At 41.6% G+C, this 20518-nt stretch overlaps 1 long non-coding RNA gene across 7 annotated transcripts in view; it reads left to right on the top strand.

Annotated features, from left to right (window-relative positions):
* The window catches only part of LOC309373833, a 167664-nt gene that overhangs the window by 8506 nt on the left and 138640 nt on the right, over positions 1-20518 (top strand). For all 7 annotated transcript variants that reach the window (XR_014170208.1, XR_014170209.1, XR_014170210.1 and 4 more), the window contains one exon: positions 3344-3442. This is a non-coding gene — a long non-coding RNA (uncharacterized lncRNA). The remainder of the gene's footprint in view (positions 1-3343; positions 3443-20518) is intronic.

The raw sequence follows: 20518 nt of genomic DNA, 5'->3' as shown, positions 1-20518 counted from the left end.
TCCTTTGTGCCACCTTGTTCAGAGTAAGCAATATTGACAATTTTGGAGCTGGGGAACAAGGTGGGGATCTGACTTTCAGCACAGCTCTTCCAAGACACAGCTATCAGCTGCCATTTTATTTTCCATAATCCTCTTTGAAAGCCTACCTCATAGCATCGTTCCCAAGGAATTTATGGGAAATAAATATGACCATTCTACCATTGCCATCACAAAACGGAGAGGTGTTCAGGTCGTTCTGAAACATCTATTTCAGACTGGGCTTGACAATTGACTCCTTCACCAACACAATGCTATATCTCTACAAACTTAATGACCCCAGCCTTTCTCTCCATTGATCTGATCATAAAATGGGTGCTCTGTTTCTTTTCTTTTGCTGCTATCTCTTATTTATTAAAAAGAAAGAAAAACAAGGTAGGCTAGATCTTTCTTCCACTATCTTCAATAGCTGTTTCATCGTAAACTTCATTGAGATTGGGTTTTGGCCCTATGCAATTCTTTACATCTCTCCCCTCTCTTTCCTATCACTATTTTTAGAACCCAGTTCTGTGGTGGATAGGTTTTCAAGGCAGCATGTAATGTTGTTTAGCTTTGGAACGCAGTATCATTTCATGTATACTTAGTCCACACCTACACACACTTGAAAAGAGTAAGTAGAGAGCATGCCTTATCGAAAGCTTACTAATGAGGTCTTTTGATACAATACTCCAGATGTTCACATTTTGAAGTGGTTCAAAGAACTCATTAAGTCACACCAATTAGCAGAAAAATACAGCAAATGTGAGATAACTGAATGAAATAAACTGAATGTTTTCCCCCTATATTAAGGAATGCTAGACATCCCCCCCACCCCACCCGTTTACTAGCCCATCTGCAAGACGAAGAAAAAGTAAATGGAAAATGTGAGCCCAGCAGTTGCAGCTTGCTTCAATAGGAGATAATTAAGGCTGCAATTCTACAAAGGCTTACCTGTAGTAAGTCCCATTGGATTGCTGTATCTAATAGGGCCTGTGCTCAAGACACATAATTATACACCTAACCTTGAATCACTATGTTGATGAATTCTGTTGGACTTACATGGTTACTGCTGCTGACACCCCAGATTATTACTGCCCAAGCTGCTCCTGCTCAGAATCTGTTGTGTAGAAAGCAAGCTGGCTGCTGATGTCCAATATCTACCCCCCCTCCCAGTTTTTCTCTCATCTCTCTGCTTTAAGAGGCAAATGTACTGTGCTGTGTTGCAGACATAGCTGATGAAGAGCTGCAATGATGCTTCACTGCTTGGCTTACTGCCCTTCCTAAATCTCTGACCGAACCCTTTACTTTTTTGATCGCCAGATTGACAACATGCTTAAATACTTTGTATAAAATAGAAACATAACACTACGAAACATTATTTTGATTGCCGTCTATTAACTGATGCCAGTTTTGTACCCTTGCCCAGATTGCACCCATATTGAGTGCTGCTGTTTGCTCCAAGTCAATCACACGGCAGTATTTCTGTTCCAGTTAGGGACATGGAAAAGCAATTTGCAATAGTCCTATGTTTGGAAAATTAACAGAGACTCTTGCATTTATTTTTCCTTGGATGCCTGGAACTATTTATTTTTAAGGAAATAGAATGTGCTGGATCCAGACTTAGAATAAATCAAGACAGTTTTTGCAGATTCCTCCTTCTCTGTGCAGCCCCCTTTGTCCCCAAAAGAGTGATTCTGGAGCACTAGGAGAGGACTGGCAAAGCGAGACTCAGTGAAGATTCTTCTAGCAGGGAGACTTTTCTGGACCCCAATCTCTTCAGCAAATGGAGTTAGTCCTTCTGTTTGAGGTGGGGCAAGTCCCCATCCAGATTCCATTGTAATCATCTACTTTCTGAACAGGGGTCATTGATGGTGTGAAGGTGGGTTAATATAAAGAGATACAGAATTCAAGATATTCACCTATTTAACTTCGGGAAGAGCCATAGCTCAGTGCTATGAAGAAGGTCCTACGTTCAGTCCTCAGCATCTCCACGTAAGACCGGGAGAGAAACCATCTCTGAAACCCTGGACAGCTGCTACCAGTCAGTGTAGACAACACCCAGGGAGATGTGTGACGGGTCTAACTTAGACTAAGGCAGCTAGGTCCTTCCAATAAGTTGCCATGGAGAAGAGTTGACATCACCGGAGCATTGAACTAATTCATTAATCCAGTTAGCTGCAGACCCTAATATACAGTTGCATGCATCTACGTATAAACAGGTCTCCTGACTTAATTTTGCTGTGAAACATTGGAGGAGCATGCATTCTTGAATGGAATCCTGAAATGAAACATTAATACAAAGGATGACAAAACACACAGGTTGTTGTTGTTTAGTCATTTAGTTGTGACTGACTCTTTGTGACCCCATGGACCAGAGCACGCCAGGCACTTCTGTCTTTCACTGCCTCCTGCAATTTAGTCAAACTCATGCTGGTAGCTTCGAGAACACTGTCCAACCATCTCGTCCTCTGTCATCCCCTTCTCCTTGTGCCATCCATCTTTCCCAACATCAGGGTCTTTTCCAGGGAGTCTTCTCTTCTCATGAGGTGGCCAAAATATTGGAGTCTCAGCTTCAGGATCTGTCCTTCCAGGGAGCACTCAGGGCTGATTTCCTTCAGAATGGAGAGGTTTGATCTTCTTGCAGTCCATGGGACTCTCAAGAGTCTCCTCCAGCACCATAATTCAAAAGCATCAATTCTTCGGCGATCAGCCTTCTTTATGGTCCAACTCTCACTTCCATACATCACTACTGGGAAAACCATAGCTTTAACTATACGGACCTTTGTTGGCAAGGTGATGTCTCTGCTTTTATTCACCTTCAAAATGGAATTTGTAAGCAAATAATATGGAGTCACACATAGCAGCCATTCCATCAGTCTATAGCAGAGTGGGAGACATGACCACAATGTCCTTTCATGAGCTCAGCTGAGAGACCAGGAACTTTTGGCTTCTTCTTTGCATGAATTTCCCTCCCATTGCAGTTGGCCATTATCATAACTGTGTACTAAAACGAGGCAAATTTTGTTTGTTTTTTTCCTCCTCCTCCCCCCTCCTGATCACTTTACCTTTTGTGCTGTGCCTTTTAGATTCTAAGCCTTTAGGTTGGGGCTGACATTTTAATAATGTTAACAGAATGCCCTGGGAGGAGTTATTATTTTATTTTTGTTTTGTTGAAGTGTGGGGCAAAAAATGCTTCAGCTAGCTAAATAAATTTGTCTGCCTTCTACAGCACAGTTTCATTTCGTCATAAAGCACCACAAAAATAACACACATTCCATTTCCTGTTTCTCTACAAAAGGGACAAATAATTCAGTTTCGTTTCTTTCAGTGGCTGCTATGGCATTACGATTTACCTGAAGTGGCTGGATTAGGTCAAGAGTCTCAAAAGTAACAACAGCTTTGGAAAACTCTATTGCACATGAAAAAGGTATTGAGATGGCTAGAGAATCTCTGCTAGCTGAGGGTAGGCGAACAATGTTTTTAGCAGCATACAGCTCCTCTCATCTCACACTTGTAAGCTACGGAGGTCTTGTGGAATCTCACAGCTATAGCTCCATCAAGAAAGTGGGTTTTTCTATTTGTGTATGGTTTGAAGTGCTAAGACACACACAAAAGCATGACTGACGCCAAGATCTGGGACTCACTGACATTGTTTCCTTCATATTTTCTACAAAGAATGCTTGCTTCTCATCTATTTTCATATCTTGACAGTTCCTAGAAAGGGTTCTGCTACTAAAAATATTCTGGTATCTTTACTCAGGGAAGGGAATGTCAGTTTGCATTTCTTAGTACAGAAAGTATTGATCTGAGGTGTAGAGATCTTTCCAATTCTAATTAATTCAAGAGGGCTCTGGAAGCTTCTCTGTATGAAATAATAATAATAATAATAATAATAATAATAATAATAATAATAATAATAATAATAATAATTTATTATTTGTACCCCGCCCATCTGGCTGGGTTTCCCCAGCCACTCTGGGCGGCTTCCACAGAAACCAAAAATACAGTAAAATCACTGAAATAAGCAAGCAGAAGGTTTGTGATGTTTGGGTTATTCCTTCTGAGAAGCTGAGTACAGCTGGCTTCAACTGTGGTTCTCTTATCTCTTCTGTCAAGGTCATGCTGACTATAATAAAAGTCAGCAATATCAAAAGCAACACGATGGCCAGAAACAATTACAATGTGAAAAACTTTATGGAATAATTCAAAACTAACAAAGTCTCTGAAAGTCCTTAAATGAATCACGGTGTCAGACTTTACCTGGCGGAGAACAAGCTGTGAAGCTTTGTATAATCAGCAATTTTCCAATTCTGATGTCCAACTCTGAACTCTGCTGAACAGTGTTTCCAGATAACAACTACTGTTTTGCTGAATTCTTCATCAGCCAATTAGTTCAACACTTGTAAGTAGGAAGATATGTGAATTTTTTCATTAACTGAAAATAAAATATTCAAACGATGACCTGCACATGCATAACAACAACTTCAAATAGTGTAGAAATTATTTTTTTTTAAAAAAAAATATTTATTAACAGTTTTATTTTGATTACAATACCAATAAACAATACAATATAACACATCTCTTAACTTAATTTTCTTAGCTTCTTTGGACTCCCTCACATCTCCCGTTCCTGTCTATAAAATTTTGTCCAGCAAATTTATCCCCTTATTTCTATTCTTATTATCTAATTTTCCTATGTTATATCTCTAATTTTAAATATCCTTTATTCAAATCTTAAAAAATTGAATATAACCTGAAACTTCCAAAAATTTATCTTTTCTTAAATTTAGCTTATCTTCATAATTCACTTCCTCTAGCTTAATGGTGCCAAGTTGTTTATACTCTAGCATCCTTCTTAACATTCATACAATTTGCAATATTTTTGTAGATAAATCTTGAATTTCTTCCAATCTTCTTCTACCGTCTCTTCTCCCAGGTCTCGGATTCTGCCAGTCATCTCAGCCAGTTCCATATAGTCTATCAGTTGCATCTGCCATTCTTCCAATGTGGGTAGATCTTGGGTTTTCCAATGCTTAGCTACAAGTATCCTTGCTGTTGTTGCATCAAATAGTGTAGAAATTATAAACTGCAACATTAAAAAGTTGCATACCCAATCTTTTTTCGGTTTGTTATATTTGTGGGGGGTTTTCGTCCCCCCCCTTTTCTGTTTTTGTGTATCATTTTGCTTTGTGGTTTGTGTTATCGTTGTGGAAAATCTAATAAAAAAATTATCAAAAGGATCGCAGAAGGCGACTGATAATTGAACGTGCTTCATCTAAAGGAATGTTGATATATAGCGAGGCTACATTCAGAGCAGCTAGAACCATAGTGTCAGTGACTCTGGTCTGCTCTATGACTCAGATAAAATGAGACGTGTCATGAAAATACGTTGGTTGAAGAAAAAAGTAAGTATTTCGCTCTGGGTTCCAAAATGGAACCCGATCCCAATACTATAGGCCTGCCTGGGGGAGAATGAATGTCCTTGTGGATCTTAGGAATGCAATAAAAAACTGGAATGCGTGGAAACGGAGCTAAAAGAAACTCAAAAGTGTTTTTCTCAATGACACCAATGCAATAAGCTTGCTGTAGGACATGGGTGGCATTGTGGGGTAAACCACAGAGCCTAGGACTTGCTGATCAGAAGGTCGGCGGTTCGAATCCCCGTGACGGTGTGAGCTCCCATCGCTCGGTCCCTGCTCTTGCCAACCTAGCAGTTCTAAAGCACATCAAAAGTGCAAGTAGATAAATAGGTACCGCTCCGGCGGGAAGGTAAACGGTCTTTCCGTGCACTGCTCTGGTTCGCCAGAAGCAGCTTAGTTATGCTGGCCACATGACTCAGAAGCTGTATGCTGGCTCCCTCGGCCAGTAAAGCGAGATGAGCGCTGCAACCCCAGAGTCGGTCACGACTGGACCTAATGGTCAGGGGTCCCTTTACCTTTACAGGACTGCCTTTAAAATGATAACTATAGTATCCGTAGGATCTTTAGAAATTTTCATGTAAAACTGTGAATCAGATAACAGTCATATTGCCTCCGCTACATATTGATGTCTGTTTTGAATGACAATTCCACCTCCTTTGTCCGCAGGCTTTATGACAATGTTAGTCATTCAAAAGATCTTTCAAACAGGCATGTTGTGACTTGGATAAATTATCCTTGATTTTGGGACCCTTCTTTTCTAATTTTTCCAAATCTCTGATAACCAATTGGTGAAATAAAGAAATAGACGGATTTGTGTTAACTGGAGCAAATGAAGATTTTGGTCTAAATTGGTTCATTACTGGGTTACTAGTTCCAAACATTTCAAACAATTTTATGTTTCATATAAGTTTCAACAGGTCAACCCTGGTCTGAAAAGCATAATTGTAAAGTTTGCAATGCATTAGTAGATAAAGTGTGTGACAACTTATTGGCAATTAAAATTGTTGTCCGGAAGCAACTGCCCCTTCGAAAATCCCCTCTACCAAGTGCTGCACCCTGTCTGTGTGGGAGGGGACATAAGGAGATGTGTTGGTCTCCAACGTCTGACTGGGATGATAAACTAGATTGACTAGTGGACCTGCTGCCAGTATGAGGCTGGGACTGACGGGACTATAATAAAAGGCCAGAAGGAGCCTGGGTTTCAATTTCTTTTTCTATCTCTTTTCCTCCTGGTGTGGTGTTCTGTACACAGAATGCTATAGTGTTAAGGTTTAGACTCATTATAAGTTAAGTCTGCTGCAACTAGATTTCTTATGGACAGTGCCAGTCCTGAATGTATTGGATTTGTGACCATTATGCTCATTTGCCTTCAGTAGCAGTAAAGCTCTGCTGGATGAAATACTATTGTTTTTGGAATCCTGCAATGTGCTTAAGTTGTTACTCTGCTAACTATACATTGGAATCTACTCTGGATCAATATTGAGCAGAATTTCAATGAGATGAGGCAATGGCAGTTTAACTTTCATGGTGTATTAAATGCATAACCGAATAGCTTCCATCCTGGTTGCAAATTGTGTACATTGTAGGGATTGACTAAATGGTCCATTTTGCTTTGATTTGGTTTCTCATTTTTCCACATTTGTTCGCATTTTTTCCCCTTTTAAAACTTCATGGAAATTTGCCAACATTATAGTGTGCATTTCTACTAATAAACACATCCAGTATAGTTTAATATACACATTTATTGCAAAAATACCCCTAATACTCATCTTCTTATGCTATTTTCAGGAATATATAAAATCATCATCCTGTTTTATTTCTCAGTTCATAGAGCATGAGACTCTTAATCTCAAGTTCATGACCATTTAATAGTTTAATGGTGAATTTTTGACAAAATAGAGCGGTATTTTTTATTATTATTATTTTTGGATTATCATAAAAGATGCTGGAGGAAACGATTGACAATAGGACCCACAAAGCAGAGGAGGGAAGTCCAAGAGATTCCTTGGAGTCTTGTTTTTATGTTGTAAGATGGACAGGTGACTGTAAAATTTTAATTTGAAAAACCAAATAAATTAAATAATAGTAATAATCTCAGGTTCATCTGTTCAAGCCCCACGTTGGGCAAAAGATTCCTGCATTGCTGGGGTTTGGACCAGATGTGGTCCCTTCCAATTCTACAATTCTGATTCCCAAGTAATCCACTGGAATTAGACACATCCATTAATTTCTGTATGTCTATTCTGTATCAGACTAGCATTGAATACAACCCGCTGCTGAGATTTGGGGAAAAAACACAGGCCTTTTCTGCTGTGGTTCCCTGCTTGTGGAATGCTCTCCTCAGGGAGGCCTGCCTGCCTGCCAACATCATTTACTTATCTTTAGGCAACATGAAAAAAACATTTATTTTTCCACAGGCATTTGGCTTTTAATTATCTGTGGCCTCCTTGAGTGGGAGGGACTTTTTAATCCAGCTTTTTAAAGATAGAATTGTCTTTTAGAATTTTATTTGTTTTCTTTTATGTCGGTTTTATGTAAGTGTTCGTTCGTTTATACATTATAAGTCGCTTTGAGTTACCCAGGTAAAGGAGCAAACCAATAAATCTAATAATAAATAAATAAGATCCAGCGCAGAAATTGGTGTAGGTCCATATAGCATTGTATAGTCAAAGTAGCCTTTGCTGGTCAACAGAATAAGTCTGTGCCTTGGAGTACAGGACTAAGCTTGTTCTTCCTGGCATCCTGGTTATTCTGTGCTTTGCTGCTAGAATAATCTGGTACATGGCCCAAAGGTGGATATAACTTGAATGCTTGTATGAAAAGGAGGGCCTTGGGGATGCATTGATGGGGTTAGATTAAAGGTAAGCATTTTCAATTTCAGAACTTGGCAAGATTTGGTTAGGCTGGCAACCACACTGTAGGGACAAAGTGTAAATTATGCTTGAGAGTTCAACAGATTTTCAAACCTGTCATAGTCATAAAGGCAGGAATCCCCACGACAGGGTGAGCTCCTGTCAACCTAGCAGTTCGAAAGCATGCCAGTGCAAGTTGATAAATAATTACCGCTGTGGCGGGAAGGTAAATGGCATTTCAGTGCGCTTGGGCTTCCGTCACAGTGTCCCGTTGTGCCAGAAATGGTTTAGTCATGCTGGCCACATGTCCCACATGTCTGCGGACAAACGCTGGCTCCCTCGGCCTGAAAGCGAGATGAGCGCCACACCCCATAGTCGCCTTAGACTGGACTTAACCGTCCAGGGGTCCTTTACCTTTTTACCTTTTAAAAGCAGGAGACTCAAGAGGTTTTCTTTCCCTAGAAAAATTGGGAAGATGAGAGTCTTGATTCTGATCTTTATCTTGAATGACAGGTTACCCTGTCTTACAATTTGCATGCAGCAATGCATGAAGAGTGTTTTGTAGTGCTAGATTAGTTTTTTTTAACGGCTCATTTTAAAGGGTGTTCATTGTGTCATTGTGTAAGGGTGTTCAGCTACGGTGTTCTGATCAAGACAATAACATGGAAATCACCCGGAGAGGAATTTTCACAGGATCTACTCTCATCATACAGAAGCACCATAGGACTTTGGAGCAAAGGGTCTCAGACCTTCTTTGACTTTTCCCACACCTCTTATTTCCAGCTTGTGATCACTGATTCTCTTTGGAAAGAGTCCTTTGATTTGTTCATTTCTATTTTTTGAAATTCTACTAGTGGAATATATGTGCATTCCATTTTGAAGTTTCAGTATTAGTCCTTCTTTAGGAAAAAAGGTAGAATACTGTTTAGTTTCAGCCTAGATTGTTCATTCATATTACTGTATTGCCTCAAATATAAGCCACACCCCTCCCCCAATTCTGACCATGAAAAGTTAAGGTAAAAGGTAAAGGTACCCCTGCCCGTACGGGCCAGTATTGACAGACTCTGGGGTTGTGCGCCCATCTCACTTAAGAGGCCAGGGGCCAGCGCTGTCCGGAGACACTTCCGGGTCACGTGGCCAGCGTGACATCGCTGCTCTGGCGAGCCAGAGCCGCACACGGAAACGCTGTTTACCTTCCCGCTGGTAAGCGGTCCCTATTTATCTACTTGCACCCGGAGGTGCTTTCGAACTGCTAGGTTGGCAGACGCTGGGACCGAGCAGCGGGAGCGCACCCCGCCGCAGGGATTCGAACCGCCGACCTTTCGATCGGCAAGTCCTAGGCGCTGAGGCTTTAACCCACAGCGCCACCTGCGTCCCATGAAAAGTTAAAGTGCTGCTTAAATTTGCGACCTTACAAAAATGGCTTTTACGATATCGCTGCTGAAATGGACATACGGTAAAACGGAACAAGTGTGAATGCCTGCGGAATTTTAAGGGAGCGACTTATATTTGGGTATTGTCTTTTTTTTCTCTCCCTGCCTCCGAATTTTAAAGGTGAAACTTATATTTGGGTGCAGCTTATATTCAGGCCAATAAAGTATTTGGGGAGGGGTATTTATATAGTGGCGAATGAGAGTCATCATAATTTGTGGAAGTACTATTTTATTGAGAGAACAGAACCTTTTAAAATTCAGTTTCTCTTTTTTTGCAGCTTCAGAAACAAAAAGTGTGTTAATCTTGATAACCCCCCTCTCTGGACCCAAATGATGGTTTGGTTGCTACACAACTGCTGTGACTCCCTGGGCTCCTCCACCCAGCTGCAGTCCTATGGTTTCATTTGTGTCTGGGTCCAATTTGCCGAATCAGTTGGCAGCATCCTCTCTTCCTCTTTTTCTGGTGTTGACCCCAGACTGGGGAAGGGTGATGAAGAGAATGATTGAACAGTAGACATTGTGCTTTTTCCTTTCTTGTTGCATATAGGTATTCAGAGTTGAGGTTTTTATGTTCATTTATTGCCGTGCACAGGTAGACTTATTGAGACAGTTGCTTTAGGGCTGTAGTAATCTCTCTCTCTCTCTCTCTCTCTCTCTCTCTCTCTCTCTCTCACACACACACACTCTCTCTCTCTCTCTCTCTCTCTCTCACACACACACACACAGAGGGGGGGGTGCTCCCCCAGTTCCTTTGTTTTCAGAAGATAAGGACTACTTCTCAACTCATTTATAACAATACATTTTTGGAATCAACATCAGGCATGAATTACCTCTGTCCTGGGTGTCTTCTCATATATATATATATATGTATATGTGTGTGTATATATATATATATATTTGCTTTCGTAGATTTTCACGGGTACAGGAATGCAGGTTTTGGTATCCTCGGGTGTCTTCCCGTGTAAAAGTTGGGGTGTCTAGGCGACGTTTCGACGAGGTCTCACTCGTCATCTTCAGGCTGGTGCTTTCGGCTTCTTGTTACTGGAACAGAGCAGGATCTCAGTGTTTGAGTTCCTATAAATACTGTTGAGGGGGTGTGGTGTATAGCCTCCAATGTTCTGGGCAGAGAGGAAGTTCCCAGGCTAGTGTGCCTTTTCTTCTTTTGTTCCTTAATTACTTGAGGGATATCCTGAGTGATTTCTTGAGTGATATCCTGAGTACCACTTAGGTGGGTCATTAGGTGTATATATATATATATATATATATATATATATATATATATATATATATATATATATATGCTTTCGTAGATTTTCACGGGTACAGGAATGCAAGTTTTGGTGTCCTCGGGTGTCTTCCCGTGTAAAAGTTGGGGTGTCTAGGCGACGTTTCGACGAGGTCTCACTCGTCATCTTCAGGCTGGTGCTTTCGGCTTCTTGTTACTGGAACAGAGCAGGATCTCAGTGTTTGAGTTCCTATAAATACTGTTGAGGGGGTGTGGTGTATAGCCTCCAATGTTCTGGGCAGAGAGGAAGTTCCCAGGCTAGTGTGCCTTTTCTTCTTTTGTTCCTTAATTACTTGGGGGATATCCTGAGTGATTTCTTGAGTGATATCCTGAGTACCACTTAGGTGGGTCATTAGGTGTGGATTAGTTGCTAAAGTCTTTGTGTCTTGACCTCTTGAACTTTGTGAAGAGTTTTTCTGAGAAGATGGCTGTACTGCACTTAGTTGTGCTCTGGCTTGGCTTCGTGTATAGGGGCGAGCTGTGGTTTTGTGGCTTGTGTCAGCCAGATCTGTGTAGGGATTGCAGGGGGGTGCAGCATCCGGAGGTGCCACCATGGTTTGGCTACTGGATGGTGTCTGTAATTTATCTGTGGAGAGGGTCTGGGTTTGGGTCTGGTGTGGTTGATTGGTGATGGCGTTCTGTGTGCCTCTGGATCTGGTGTCAGTTTTTGTGGGGAGGGCTAATTTCCAGATGTCTGGCAAGCGGGATGTGTCGTCACGCTTGTTCATGTTGTGAGGGTGTTCGGTAGCTGGGGTTTTAGAATGGAATTTAAGTTGGAAGCATGTGGGAATTAAGTTGTTGTCTCGGCAGTTGCGTAGGAACAAGAGATCACATAAGATGGTGGCTCTTCGGACTTCTAGTTTCTGGTAGGTTCTTGTCAGCTGGAAGGTTTCCTCCCCGTAGAGGTGAGATATTTGCTTTCGTAGATTTTCACGGGTACAGGAATGCAGGTTTTGGTGTCCTCGGGTGTCTTCCCGTGTAAAAGTTGGGGTGTCTAGGCGACGTTTCGACGAGGTCTCACTCGTCATCTTCAGGCTGGTGCTTTCGGCTTCTTGTTACTGGAACAGAGCAGGATCTCAGTGTTTGAGTTCCTATAAATACTGTTGAGGGGGTGTGGTGTATAGCCTCCAATGTTCTGGGCAGAGAGGAAGTTCCCAGGCTAGTGTGCCTTTTCTTCTTTTGTTCCTTAATTACTTGAGGGATATCCTGAGTGATTTCTTGAGTGATATCCTGAGTACCACTTAGGTGGGTCATTAGGTGTGGATTAGTTGCTAAAGTCTTTGTGTCTTGACCTCTTGAACTTTGTGAAGAGTTTTTCTGAGAAGATGGCTGTACTGCACTTAGTTGTGCTCTGGCTTGGCTTCGTGTATAGGGGCGAGCTGTGGTTCAAAAGAAGAAAAGGCACACTAGCCTGGGAACTTCCTCTCTGCCCAGAACATTGGAGGCTATACACCACACCCCCTCAACAGTATTTATAGGAACTCAAACACTGAGATCGACCTCGTCGAAACGTCGCCTAGACACCCCAACTTTTACACGGGAAGACACCCGAGGACACCAAAACCTGCATTCCTGTACCCGTGAAAATCTACGAAAGCAAATATCTCACCTCTACGGGGAGGAAACCTTCCAGCTGACAAGAACCTACGAGAAACTAGAAGTCCGAAGAGCCACCATCTTATGTGATCTCTTGTTCCTACGCAACTGCCGAGACAACAACTTAATTCCCACATGCTTCCAACTTAAATTCCATTCTAAAACCCCAGCTACCGAACACCCTCACAACATGAACAAGCGTGACGACACATCCCGCTTGCCAGACATCTGGAAATTAGCCCTCCCCACAAAAACTGACACCAGATCCAGAGGCACACAGAACGCCATCACCAATCAACCACACCAGACCCAAACCCAGACCCTCTCCACAGATAAATTACAGACACCATCCAGTAGCCAAACCATGGTGGCACCTCCGGATGCTGCACCCCCCTGCAATCCCTACACAGATCTGGCTGACACAAGCCACAAAACCACAGCTCGCCCCTATACACGAAGCCAAGCCAGAGCACAACTAAGTGCAGTACAGCCATCTTCTCAGAAAAACTCTTCACAAAGTTCAAGAGGTCAAGACACAAAGACTTTAGCAACTAATCCACACCTAATGACCCACCTAAGTGGTACTCAGGATATCACTCAAGAAATCACTCAGGATATCCCTCAAGTAATTAAGGAACAAAAGAAGAAAAGGCACACTAGCCTGGGAACTTCCTCTCTGCCCAGAACATTGGAGGCTATACACCACACCCCCTCAACAGTATTTATAGGAACTCAAACACTGAGATCCTGCTCTGTTCCAGTAACAAGAAGCCGAAAGCACCAGCCTGAAGATGACGAGTGAGACCTCGTCGAAACGTCGCCTAGACACCCCAACTTTTACACGGGAAGACACCCGAGGACACCAAAACCTGCATATATATATATATATATATATATATATATATATATATATATATATATATACATATATATGCTTTCGTAGATTTTCACGGGTACAGGAATGCAGGTTTTGGTGTCCTCGGGTGTCTTCCCGTGTAAAAGTTGGGGTGTCTAGGCGACGTTTCGACGAGGTCTCACTCGTCATCTTCAGGCTGGTGCTTTCGGCTTCTTGTTACTGGAACAGAGCAGGATCTCAGTGTTTGAGTTCCTATAAATACTGTTGAGGGGGTGTGGTGTATAGCCTCCAATGTTCTGGGCAGAGAGGAAGTTCCCAGGCTAGTGTGCCTTTAGCAACTAATTCACACCTAATGACCCACCTAAGTGGTACTCAGGATATCACTCAAGAAATCACTCAGGATATCCCTCAAGTAATTAAGGAACAAAAGAAGAAAAGGCACACTAGCCTGGGAACTTCCTCTCTGCCCAGAACATTGGAGGCTATACACCACACCCCCTCAACAGTATTTATAGGAACTCAAACACTGAGATCCTGCTCTGTTCCAGTAACAAGAAGCCGAAAGCACCAGCCTGAAGATGACGAGTGAGACCTCGTCGAAACGTCGCCTAGACACCCCAACTTTTACACGGGAAGACACCCGAGGACACCAAAACCTGCATACATATATATATATATATATATATATATATATATATATATATATATATATCTTGGTGGAGCAGATCCCATTCACAACCAGAGGTACCACTGTATTCTGAGGTAGTCTGTCTCTGAATCTGGAGGTCCCATATAAGATTTTTTTTTGCATTTAATTCTTCTTGTTTAAAAACAAGTGTGCTTGTTTATCTGCACTTGATAATATAGAGGAGAGGCCATAGATCTGTAGGAGAGCATGTTTCACATACAGATGTCTAGAAGTTAAATTCTCAGATTCCCTGGAAGTAAGGCTGATTAAAAAAACAACTACTACTATGGATTTGAGACCATGGACAGTAAGTTGTAGACTAGAGAGTTGTAAACTAGAAAGAGTCAAGTTCTTACAGGATTAAGGCAGCAGCTATACTGCATTGCTTAAATTCCTAACATCTTTGCAACTTAGCTCAACCTACTGCGCCCCCTGGATCCATCTATTGTTAATTCCACCTACTGTGACCCCACTGTTTCCTGCTGCCACCTGCTATACTTTCTGCCCTGCTGATATAAATGGGTGCCAGCAGCCTCCTTGTTTAGTAACAAGAGATTTATCATTTTTTAAAAAAACAACAACAACAAGGAAAGCTGATGCCCTGTTTGAATTGAATTGGAAAAACAACAACCCAAAACCCCCCCACTGTATCCAAGGCACAGCTTGAGTCAAATGAATGCTTTAGTTGGAGCCAAAATGACAAAAGACCAGTGACTGGGCTGTCTGTTGCCATATTCATGCTTTTATTTAAAATCTTCATAATGACAATAATTGCTGGTGCATTTATAAAAGCAGTGTCTGAGTGCTTTCTGATTATGTGGGATGCTTGTAGATATGAATAAGGTTGATGGACATGCTGTTCTTTAACATGTTATTCCCCTCTTCCTATGTATTTGTCATATTTGTGAAATACAGTGGTACCTCGGGTTAAGAACTTAATTCATTCTGGAGGTCTGTTCTTAACCTGAAACTGTTCTTAACCTGAGGGACCACTTTAGCTGCCGCACAATTTCGGTTCTCATCCTGAAACAAAGTTCTTAACCGGAGATATATTTCTGGGTTAGCAGAGTCTGTAACCTGAAGCATCTGTAACCTGAAGCGTCTGTAACCCCGGGGTACCACTGTAATGCCAGAGGCATTCCAATGGCAGGATCCGCTGGGAGGAGCAGATTAGGATGCAGTGAATCTCTGGCTCAGCCAGAGATGCAATGGAGTAACTTGCTCATCCCAGCTCAGTGTGGGAGGCCGGTGTAGGTCCCGAAAAAGAGATGTTCCTGGTGGTGACAGGACCAGATAGTGGGGTACAAAGAGGCCGGATCGTACGTCCATTCAGCTCAATTGCATGACTTGGCAACATGACACAGAACAATATTTTAAGGAAGTTTTCCCTCTTCCAGGCATGTGTTCAGTGTAGGAGCGGCCGAGCTGGGGCAAACAGAAACTGAGCAGGAAGAGCCAACAGTCTCTCCTACATTGTGGATTTCTTAAGGGTGTATTTCTTACGGGCACCCACATTGGTGACCCATGACATATAACACATGCAGTGATTGGGTGCAACACATGATGCCCTCACTTTATGACTTACAGTCCTCTTTCATCCAGGTGTTTGCTTGTGGGAGAAATCTAGGGCTTGGCGGGGGGGAAACATGAAAAACAAATATGATGAATAAAGTACCGTTTTTTTTTGCTCTATAAGACTCACTTTTTCCCTCCTAAAAAGTAAGGGGAAATGTGTGTGTGTCTTATGGAGCAAATGCAGGTTGCGCAGCTATCCCAGAAGCCAGAACAGCAAGAGGGATTGCGATCCCTCTTGCTGTTCTGGCTTCTGGGATTCAGAATATTTTTTTTCTTGTTTTCCTCCTCCAAAAACTAGGTGCGTCTTGTGGTCTGGTGCGTCTTATAGAGTGAAAAATACGGTAATAATTACACTGAACCAACACAGGCAATGTAGATGAGGCCTATTGTGAAGTGCTTATTGAGAGCAGGCTCCTAACAGCCTCTTCTTCCTTCTGCCTTCTCTCTCTCTCTCTCTCTCTCTCTCTCTCTCTCTCTCTCTCTCTCTCTCTCACACACACACACACACACACACACACACACACACACGGAGCCATGTGAAATGGCTCCCAGTTGTAAGAAAAACCAAGTGAACTGAATTTCTTTATTTTATTGCCAACAGACTTGTGTGCTGTAACTTCTGAAAATGCACTTAATCCATAAAGCTAAGTCCCTGTGATTTATTTTACCCTAAGTATTTTCATGAAGAACATTTCTTTAAATGTAGATGAGGGCAGATGTAACTAACCAAATTTTAATGTGCTTGGAACAATTGTCATTGTGCTAACTCAGCTATGATTTTCTCTTTCAAACCTCTCTCTCCAACGATTCATTCACACAAAATGAAGGTGTGAGAGCCAAACGTGGTAGAAAGATCATAACTTTGTTGACCAAGAAAACTGAGGATCTGCAAAAATAGCCTTAACAAGCTTGCCGGAAGAACCACTTTGACCCATATACACTACCCAGATCACTGCCTAATGTACACATTTACATTTTTCATATGCATTTTGTATTCATTATTCCCCTAAAATGTGCAGATATTTTTTAAAACTCAAATTGCATAGCAAAATACAGAGACATACTTAAATAGATAACGGGGTATCTTCTGATCCACATGTAAGTCCAGTGCCAACTGAATCTTGTTTGTTTAACTTTCAAATGCCTACCACACAAATTTCTACTTCATCCTAATACAGATACAATGTTTCCTTCTGGGAACACTTCACAGAATCAGACACTTCCCCTCTCATCCATTCTTTTAACTCCTTCCCACTTGCTGATACTCAAAGCTTGATCAGTTGTTTATTGTCTCTCATTCCCTCTCCTCTTTCTGTGCCCCTACCCCTTCTCAACTGAATATGTAATGAACTTTCCCTGTGCCCCCTCCCCATATCCAAAATCTTCTGTGGAGGGTTGCCCAACCATCTAGAGCTGATTTTGAGGGCATACACAGTTCTGGAGGGGATATGAGATGAGGGGAAAGTTCCATTCCACTAGCATATGTCATATGGGTTAGCATTCAACAACATCATTTGATGCCACCATTTCCCATTGCCTGTGTTGAAGATTCAGGTCTACAATGAATCTTTAATGCTTCATTCCATTAAATTCCTGCTGCATCATCATATTCTTTCTCCATCAGTTGAAGCTCCCCCAAAAGTTGTCTTTTCCATACTGGAGCATACCTTCAGAAGAAAAGAAAAAGAAGCACCCTAAAACACTTCCTACAGTGGTACCTTGGTCCCCGAATGGCTTATTTGTCGAACAAATCAGCTCTCGAACACCGCAAACCCAGAAGTGTTCCAGTTTGTGAATTTTTTTGGAAGCTGAACATCTGCTGCTTACGCAGCTTCTGTTTGAGGGCAGGAAGCTCCTGCAGTCAATCGGAAGCTGCGCCTTGGTTTTCGAATGGTTTTGGGAGTCGAACGGACTCCCAGAACGGATTAAGTTCAAGAACCACGGTACCACTGTATGTAAATTTATTTGCTGGTGCTTCAAAATTTCAGATGGGTTTCATAAAGTCTGCTGTGCTGAAATCTGTGTCTCTGGCCTACTGTTTATTCCCTCTCCACATGCCCATGTATTTTACTAAGGTGGCAAAAAACAAAACAAAAAACCCCAGCCTGGATTACAGAAATGCTAATTACCTCTGTATAATTGGAATGACTGATTGTATCTGCGTCACTTCAAAGCTTGCCGGCTTCTTAGAAGAAAATAATAAGAGAGTGTATTCTGGCAGTGATTGTTTCAAAATGGTGCAGGCTGTTTAGGGTGGCAATTGCTGTGCCTTTAAGACTGGAATTACTGCAGGTTAAATTGTATCTTAAAATGCTGACAATTAAATGGAAAACTTTTATAGCTGGCAATGAAAAATTACATGGAATTATTCAAGGGGCTTAAAAAAAAAGATAACTTTAAAAAATGCCTAGGAGAAGATCTATTTGAAATTTTGCCATTTCGTACATCCTCCTAGGACCTTTTTTTTCTCCCTTTCTCTCTCTCTGTAATCAATGAGAGGATTTTCATATACTTAGGCAGGTTTAAAATCAGGCCTCTGAAATGTTTCTATGGTGACTGAGTAATGTTGCACTGGGAATCGTAGTTGGATTATCGTTTTAGGCAAGTAATAGAAGAAGTGACCCATTCACTTTGAGGGTCCATTTAACCTAAAAGTCAATTAAAAAGACATAGGGTTTTTAAAAAAGGAAGAAAAGGAAGCCATTATAAGCAGCCCACACACCTGTTCTTTAAATGCCTGAGAATATCACAAGCCTTTCTGAAAGTCTTTTTTTAAAAACAAAAAACTTGATTTTATTTTATTCCACCTCAACGTTTTGTTTTCATTAAATCCAACGGCAAATCTAGTCATAAATCTTACCAAACGTATGGAGCATTTCTCCAACAGCAAGCCAAGACTCCTAATTTGATGGCCAGTGTCAGCCAGAAGCAAATGGCAGCTACAGGAGTATTAAGGGGACTTTATGGGCAGGATCCTACCAGGGACGTGTTGAAGAGCACTGAGAAATTCCTTGAGCTTCAGCGAAACAGTTTTAGCTTCTCACATAATTTCTTGATTTGCTTAAGAAGATTCACCTCCCAAAGTTCGCTACCTGTGGGAAACGAATGACTGCTCTTTTTCGAAATTCTAAGAGCTATAAAACACCTTGGGCCTGATGAAATTTGACCTTAGCACTTCTCAGAAACTGCTGTAGGCTGCCAACTTTATAAATTAGAAGGTTTGAGATATCAGAATAGACACATGAGTCTCATGTTGTCATAAATGACACAAGCACTAAAGTTTCCCAAAATTAATTCAGTGCATGATGTTTTGTTTCACAATTACCATTCAGAGAATGTGTCCTCCTGATTCCGCTTAGCTCTCCATCTTCCTCATTCAATTCTTTCTCATTCCCTAAGGTGTCGCACACATCTGTACAACTTTCTACGGTCTCCCCTAGCTTTCTCCTGCCAACACCTTGAGAAAGTGTTTTTGTGAGCTGAGTTTTTCTCTCTCCTCGTGATTTGAAAGGTCAATACAGAAATGTCTGCAGCTGTGAAGCATGGGAAGATGGAAGCCATATGAAACAAGAGTTCTTCTGAAATTGACTGACAGGCCTTGTGGATAATGATCCACATCCCACAGTGCTAATGGTTGTGTTCCTTTGGTTTAAAGCAAAGCCAAAGAAAACAGGCCCTGTATTGTAATGTATGAGTTCATTTAGGTCACACGGCAAGAGCAGAAAGATCAAGGGCTGCTTTGCTGCCTTTATAACTTAGGTGAGCAAAATGATGATTGAATAGACCTGTGCTTTTATTTTTCTGCCATAGATGCCAATATGTGAAAAAAGGACCTGCACAGCTCCCCTGTGACCCCATGACATGTAGAGAAACCCCATGCATCTTTTAAGTGGTCAGGAGGTAGGCTTCAATTAGGCATGCCAGGGAATTCTGTTGAAAACGAAAAACATAGGTGAACATTTCTGATGTATACTTGCTCATTTCTTGTTCAGAATGGAAATCAATGCAACAAACACAATTGGTATTCACTGTTGTCACCTTCAGTCTGTAAATAGTATGTAATTGATTTCTTTCTTACATCATCCTGTTTGAGATCTGTTTCCTTTGCCCCACCGAGGGCAGCAAAAAACCAATGTTTTTGAATTGATGAAGGATGAACTGCAGCAGAACGGAAAAGGTAAAAAGGTAAAGGGACCCCTGACCATTAGGTCCAGTCGTGGCTGACTCTGGGGTTGCAAGCACTCATCTCGCTTTATTGGCTGAGGGAGCTGGCGTACAGCTTCTGGGTCATGTGGACAACATGACTAAGCCACTTCTGAGGAACCAGAGCAGCGCACGGAAACGCCTTTTACCTTCCCACTGGAGCGGTACCTATTTATCTACTTGCACTTTGACGTGCTTTCGAACTGCTAGGTTGGCAGGAGAGCAGAATAGAAACAGTGCTGCTAATTTCAACATAGTCAAAAGTTAGGGTTTCAGGTGGAGAAATCGAAGTTGGAAACGGAATTGTTAGAGCCCAAGACTAAGGTACTTTCAAGAATGTATAACTTGCTGTTAAAATGGAACACACAAGATGAAATGGTAAAATTGGCTATGATAAAGTGGGCACAGGACATTGGGTATAATATTATGTTTGAGGACTGGGAAAAGTTGTGGACTACTGGGTTGAACTTTACTGCATGTAATGCTTTGAAAGAAAATGTTATGAAAATGATATATAGATGGTACATGACCCCAGTCAAACTTGCAAAAATATACCACTTGTCTGATAACAAATGTTGGAAATGCAAATAATAAT

This window comes from Podarcis melisellensis (assembly GCF_964234715.1).
Source record: "Podarcis melisellensis genome assembly, chromosome: 7".
NCBI lineage: Eukaryota > Metazoa > Chordata > Lepidosauria > Squamata > Lacertidae > Podarcis > Podarcis melisellensis.
This window is presented reverse-complemented; position numbering and strand designations above follow the sequence as displayed.